The sequence below is a fragment of the Porites lutea genome, chromosome 2 (genome assembly GCF_958299795.1).
Source record: "Porites lutea chromosome 2, jaPorLute2.1, whole genome shotgun sequence".
NCBI lineage: Eukaryota > Metazoa > Cnidaria > Anthozoa > Scleractinia > Poritidae > Porites > Porites lutea.
The window spans coordinates 16086348-16092347 of NC_133202.1; the positions used below are offsets into that span (position 1 = coordinate 16086348).

Here is a 6000-nt window from a genome sequence, read left to right on the forward strand (position 1 = left end):
CAATATAACTCGGGTGCGAAGCGATTTAAACAAAAAGAACCCTATTGGTTTGGGAAAAATTAAAAGCCAGTTACAGTTAAGTATCCTTGCCCATGGGTTTTCACTTAATTAATGGTAAATGAAATCCCTCTAAATAAAACAAAAAGAGCCTCAGACGTTTGACCGTGAAGCCACGATTGTTCTTAGACGGTTAACATAGGAAACAATTTATCAGTGCCATACCTTGAACCTAACAGATCCTTCTATAAACCAGGTGAACGATGCAAAGTCTTAAACGTCTTCATGAAGCCGCGAGAAGTAAATGTGAAACTAGAAGCAATTCCGGTTCATCTGAACTCAAATACTTAGTCATGCTATTGTCTACTAGACCAACTCTCACGTGAGAGTTGAATTACCTGTCAACAGCGTCTCGATTTGCATTATCTCAAGTGCAAATTTCATACCGTAGTTATAAAACTTTAATGTTTCCACACCGTAGACTTTATGGCCGGAATTTTTTAAGTTTCTTTCAGAGGTACATGTATTTTAGCGTTCACTTAATGTGATTTCTGGATCAGACTATTAGCGATCCTAGCTGGTATTATGCTGGAGGTCACGTGGTCCTTCTGTTTCTCTGTAAATGTGGGCAGTCATGGTTCACTGGGTCACTCTGTTGTCTACTCTCACGAGACAGTAAAACCACCTAACTAGCAGAAACCGGAAACGGGCTTTGAGAAAGTCTAACATACCGCAATGTAAGTTTTACACGATATATTTTCCAAGAAACCTATTTATTCAAACCAATGCAGATGAATTTTCAAAAAACTTCAAAATCAAACTGTTTCAGCCGCCGGAAAAAGATGATTACAATTACGGTTACACGCCACAATAAAATTACCGTATTTATTCGATTAACCGCCCTGGGCGCTTACTAAATTTTTGAACCTTGAGAGTGGGCGCTTATTCGAGGTGGGCGCTTATTCGAGGCTGAGCGCTTATTACGTTTTTAGCATTTTCAGCAATTAGTGTAGTACAGTATTTTTATTTTGCAACAAAACAGTAAATGCCAGTAACAAAACGTGAAGAAGTAACAAAGCAAGGATTCTGTAAAATACTCGGAAGAACACTCCCTTATCGGGGAAGTCTCTTATTAGTACTTATTCAATTTCAATTTCAATCTCCAGTCATTCAAATTTAGTTATTATCACTCAAGTGGGTGGGGGAGGGGTGGGCGCTTATTTGAGTTTGATTGGGAGGGGGAGGGGATGGGGTGGGCGCTCATTCGAGGCTGGGCGCTTATTAACTTTTTCTTCCTTTAGGATGGGCGCTTATTCAAGGTGGGCGCTAATTCAAGGTTGGGCGCTTATTCGAATAAATACGGTAGTCGACTTGAACTACGCGCAAAAAAAAAAGGTCTAGAGTGATTTTGAGAAAAAAAATGCCGACTGTTTTACAGTCTACAATAAATTAAACAAAGGACAGCTCAAACTTTGAGGAGTACAGCAAAGTTAACGTTTCCTTCTGGATGTGGAAAACTTGGTAGGCCGCACACAACCACGGAAAGCTCGTCATGGAAAAACTTACCGAGAGGAGCACTTAAATGCTCATGTTCATGAGGTTTCATGCAGCGAACCCAAGACTCATAGCTAAAACCTAAAAAGCACGGAATGCAGAGATTCATGACTTTCATTACGGTTTTTGACATTCCGATTGTATGCTTTGTATCTCCCGGTCCCACCTTAATGAGTTCCGAGGCTTTTAATGCTTTTCAGGCTAATTAAGGTGGCTGAACACAGTTTTACGGGCGGTCAGCGGTAACTCGCGTGACCGCGCATGTTTTTAATTAGAGAAACAAACATGGCGGCGAAAAAGCAGTGGTTCACAGACGACGATTTCTCAAAATCTACTCATTAAAATTTTGTGACATTTGGCAGAATTTTTACTTTTATCGTATTTTAGACGATGAAAACTTTAAAATGGAAGTTGAACAAACGAATTTCGTGACACGTTTAATAATTACAATACAATTATATTATTGATTATCTAAAAGTCCGTCTGTTAAAATTTGATCAAATAAATTTCAAATGGTAATGATTAGTTACAGTAAGCTGTGTGCACGTTTATAGGAAAATCTAATGAGCGAATTTTATGTAAACTGAACAAAATTGAAATTTTAAGGTTGTATTCAATCGTTCATGTTGCCATGGAAACTACGAAAACGTCAAATTTTACCTGTCAATCAAAATCTTTCATCAGTATATTTTTCACCTGCCAAGTTTCAGCTTGTGAGCTGCAATCTTCTCTTGCCATGATTTGGCAAATGAAATACATTCACAAACTGCCAAAACTGTGTTCAGACACCTTAAATTTAGAATAAAACAAAATTCAAGTCAAACTTTACCAACCTTCAGTTTGTTTAAGTGATATTCACATTCAAGTAAATCAGAACAACTTTTCTTGTTAGCCTTTGTCCTGGCAATGGTGTGAAAAGGGCTCTTTTGTTCTCTCTTGGTTTGGTCCTCGTTTTTTTATGAAACCCGATGTCTTTAGAGAAACAATAAAATCGCAAAAAAAAAAAAAAAACACAACAATTGTGCTTGCAAACCTCTATTGCAGCTACAAGTGCCATGCATATTCCACATCGAAACTCATCCTCTCAGCTAAGCCCCCAACTGAAATAACGGTACCTCTTTCTTGCCCAGGATCAACTGAGTTTGTCGTGGTTATGAAGACAGGGAGGTAGAATTGGGTTGTACACTAAAACCCGAAAACAACCTTCAAACTTAAAGCAAAACGAGAAAAAAACCTTTTATGCAAAGTTTAACCCGAAAAAATCCCATGCTGAGTATTTGAGCTGACCAGGAAAATACTCACAGCAGAAAGGATTCCAGAATGGAAGCGTTGTAATGCAATCCAATTAGTTAGTAATCAGATGAAGCAATTACTCAATATATATCTGGAAAGTTACCTACATGTAGATCTTCGTAGTAGAATGAACTACCTAAGCTTGGAGAGCAAACCATTGTGAGTTCGTAATACAGTTAAGTCCCTTTATAGTGGACACTGTAGGGACCTTGGTCATGAGTTGGTGTCCTCATTAGAGAGAGTAGCGGGAAATTATATCAGTCAAACATCTGTAATTTATTTTTTCCCGGAATTAGCTGCTGTCCGTATTATCGGATGTCCGTTATAGCGGCGGGGTGTCCGCAAAGCGAGAGTTGACTGTATACCCATCCTTGGAGACCCAGGGGCGGTCTATTGGGTCAGGAAAAACGGCGGCGAATTAAGAGCGGGAGAGAGAGCCCCTGGGAAGCTACTCTTAGCGAACCAGTTTCACAACTCATTTCAATGATTGTAGCACAAAAATATTTTTTGGTGCGCTATCAGAGCCCAGCACCAAAAAAATATATTATCCAATTTTTTTTCTTGCCTCCGCTCCCCCCACCCCTCCCCACCCACTACCCCTACCAACAATCCCAAAATTGTGAATTTCGAGCATTAAGGTAAGGTTCTGAAGGCCTTGATTCTTAAACAGGTTGTACAATACGTGGTATTTTTGTAGACGAAAGGCCTTAAACAAGAGGTAGACGTCGGCGATGCGCCGTCTACATGTGCGGTACTACAGTAACAAACGTTTAAAAAATATCATCAGTGAATCTTGTTTTCTTTTTTTCTTTTCTTTTTTTTTCTGTGCCCTTTATTACTTAAGGTGATTCCCTAGTAAAAGAACCTAACATAGATTTTAGATGAAACTTGTTACACTGATGTAACAAGTCAAGAAGATAATAAAAATGTAATAAAAAGTGGGGGTCACCGTGCTCGTTTTGACGTCACAATGCCGACAAATACGGCTATTTTGGACCCTTTGACAAAAAACACGTACAGCCCAAAACTAGACAAAAAGGAAAGATTTTTTCAATGATGCATGTGGTATCGCACAGAATTTGACTTTAATGTATTGTTTATCCACTTACGTACCATAAAAATACCTTTTAATGCCCTTGTTTTTACTTTACGCTCCAAAGTAGAATTAAATTGGACACGCGCTATTCGACACGTGATAGCTCAATCCGTAAAATTTAGTAAAATTGCCAAAAAACTGAACATAGATTTGTGCCAATTTTTTTCTTACCGAAAGGAAGCACTGTCCTTATTAAAATCATGAAATAAAAAATGGGGGTCACCGTACTCGTTTTTGCGGTAGAGCTGCAGAAAGTGCGCACCAAATGCATTTTCCTCGATTTTTGAGAGAGGACTGGGGCGAGTTTCAAAATAGAATGTATGTGAAAGGGGGAAGAAAATTCCGTTTTTACAGAATTTACATCGAGATATCACATTTAGGACACAATGTGATAAAGAAAGCGTTTAAATGAAAATCAAAGTGAATAAACACAAATTAAACATTCACTATCGAGGTTCTCCGTGAGGAAGTCGAACTCAGCAACACGCGTACTGCTTACGTTATGCACATTCCCAGCACATTGAGTCTCACCTCGGCAAGAAACAACCGCAAGCAAAAATTGCAATAGCGTTTCTCTTCGGTCAACTTCATGTTAATAATGTTACTTCACATGCTCTTTTTACGGAGGCCATCTTGTTATGCGCAGTAAGAGATGCGCCATGCAAAACTAGGGAATCACCTTAATTCTGTATGAAAATTAAAATGGACTAGTAAAGGTCATCAAAAATGATCTTTTGTCTCACAAAATAGGATAATGAAATGACTCGTTTTTGTCTTCGAGTCAAGGTTTGAAGGCCTCAGCAGCATAATCATTATCCAAACTTTCAGCAAATGCCTTCCAAGGGGCATAACCGTAGTATATATAACATGGGGAAAGACGTTTTAGAGGGTACCATGGGCGTCTACGTTTCATGGACTAAACGCTACGGAGGATGAGAAAAATCCTCAAGTCTGTCTTTCCTTTTAAGGTTTTCCCATTCGTTCGTTACAAGATTCTTCTTAGGTTTATAGTATTATACTCTATTTTGTTTCACTATTTTTATTGCTTTTTTTTTTATGCGAAAAAGACGATGTTCTCTTTCCAAACGCTGTTGAAAGGAACGTTCAGTCTTTTAACCTGTCATCTGCAGTTCAGTATTACAGCTAGAGTTTCCATGACACTAAAACGTCAATTAGTGCAAAGACTTTCAGACCACAAAACAGCCCGAACTTTTTGTGCAAGCCAAGAACACGGAATAGTCGAACGAATGGTCTGAAGCAAAACGAAAGGTTGTTCCCTGCTGTCTGGAGCAGAGAAGGGTTGGGGGGAGGGGGGAGAGTGAGCGAATGGCGAAGGGGCGGGGTTAGGGAAAGACGGCAAAAGATCCTTCTACTCTCTCCCTCTTACTCTCTTCAAACTTTGTTTCGCTCCGTTCCCCATTTCGCGCCACTGTCCACTAAGCTTGGAACAGGCTAGTTCATAGTGGGCCAGAGAGTTTTTTCCAACGACGATACAAGTGATCTATAGATGTCTCTCTTAAGTGAGCATTTGACATTTTAAAAGCTCCTACTCACGTTGCAACTATTCCTGCTTTAGCATGTGTAAAACGCCACTTTTTTTTCTGTTTTCCGTTTTGCTGTAGAGGAAGTTTTTGGCGATTTGTTTTTGATGATGGTGTTTCATCGTCGATCGAAACGAGTTAAAATATTTTCTGAAACGTTCGTTACAAAGTACCTTTATAAGCGTGATAGTAATACATCGAAACGTACATGTAAACTTATACATAATTACTTGAAAGAGAAAACTCGCAAGAAAAAAGAAAGTCTTCTAATTAGTTAATATTGGTTGTTCCCGTCTTAAATTTAACGTATTTATGCCTTTTGACGGATGCTTAAATTAATAAAACATACCACTGTACTTGTTTAAAGTTTGTTTTCGTTGGGCTAGGTCGTCGACGTCTTTGAATGTGTTTATTAGTTTTCCACTAAATGGGTTTTAAAAACTAATTACAATCAATTCTAAATAGATTAAAAGTAAAAATCTAAAATTCTAATAGATGTTAAAATATATCACATTACTA

The 6000-nt window shown here is 38.5% G+C and overlaps 1 protein-coding gene across 1 annotated transcript in view; it reads right to left on the reverse strand.

Moving 5' to 3' along the window:
* The window catches only part of LOC140925701 (uncharacterized), a 50997-nt gene extending 50652 nt beyond the window's left edge, over positions 1-345 (reverse strand). Inside the window, exon 1 of the mRNA XM_073375599.1 lies at positions 223-345. The gene's annotated coding sequence lies outside the window, so the exon portion shown is untranslated. The remainder of the gene's footprint in view (positions 1-222) is intronic.
* Positions 346-6000: the final 5655 nt, after the last annotated feature.